Source organism: Mustela nivalis (assembly GCF_964662115.1).
Source record: "Mustela nivalis genome assembly, chromosome: 4".
Lineage (NCBI taxonomy): Eukaryota > Metazoa > Chordata > Mammalia > Carnivora > Mustelidae > Mustela > Mustela nivalis.
In genome coordinates, this window is record NC_139023.1 from 6,879,930 (window position 1) to 6,881,314 (window position 1,385).

Consider the following 1,385-nt stretch of genomic DNA (forward strand, 5'->3'; position numbering starts at 1 on the left):
GTCAATTAATCTTCAACAAAGCAGGAAGGAATATGCAATGGAAAAAAGACAGCCTCTTCAACAAATGGTGTTGGGAAAATTGGACAGTTACATGCAAAAAAATGAAACTGAACCATTTTCTTACATCACACCCAAATGTGAGACAGGAATCCATCAAAATCCTAGAGAAGAACATGGCAGCAACCTCTTCAGCCTCGGCTGCAGCAACTTCTTTCTAGACACATCTCCAAGGACAAAAGAAACAAAAGCAAAAATGAACTATTGGGACTTCATCAAGATCAAAGCTTTTGCACAAAGGAAACAGTAGACAAAACCAAAAGACAACCAACAGAATGGGAGAAGATATTTGCAAATGACGTAGCAGATAAAGGGCTAGTATCCAAAATCTATAAAGAACTTATCAAACTCAACACCCAAAGAACAAACAATCCAGTCAAGAAATGGGCAGAGGATATGAACAGACATTTATGCAAAGAAGACATTTAGACGGCCAACAGACACATGAAAAAGTGCTTAACATTACTGGACATCAGGGAAATATAAATCAAAACCACAGTGAGATACCACCTCACACCAGTCAGAATGGCTAAAATTAGCAAGTCAGGAAAAGACAGATGTTGGCGAGGATGTGGAGAAAGGGGAACCCTCCTACACCATTGGTGGGAATGCAAGCTGGTGCAGCCACTCTGGAAAACAGTAGGAGGTTCCTCAAAAAGTTGAAAATAGAGCTACCCTATGACCCAGCAATTGTACTACTGGGTATTTACCCCAAAGATACAAATGTAGTGATCCAAAGGGGCACGTGCATCCTTATGTTAATAGCAGCAATGTCAAACAAAAGCCAAACAATGGAAAGAGCCCAAATGTCCACTGACAGATGAATGGTTAAAGATGTGGTATGTATATACAATGGAATATTACGCAGCCATCACAAAAGTGAAATCTTTCCATTTGCAATGATGTGGATGGAACTAGAGGGTATTATGCTAAGGGAAATAAGTCAATCAGAGAAAGACAATTATCATATGAAGAAACAAGGCAGAGGCTTGTAGGAGAAGAGAGGAAAAAAATGAAACAAGATGAAACCAGAGGGAAACAAATCATAAGAGACTCTAAATCATAGGAAACAAATTGAGGGTTGCCGAAGGGGCAGAGGATGAGAGGGAAGGGGCAGCTGGGTGATGGACACCGGGGAGGGTATGTATTATGGTGAGCACTAGGTATTATATAAGACTGATGAATCACAGACCTGTACTCCTGAAACAAATAACACATTACATGTTAATTAACTGAATTTAAATTTAAAAAGTTTTAAGTGTTACCAAAACAGGAAAAAAAATGAAAAAATAAACAACAAAATGAGATACAAGCTATAAAAACATTAT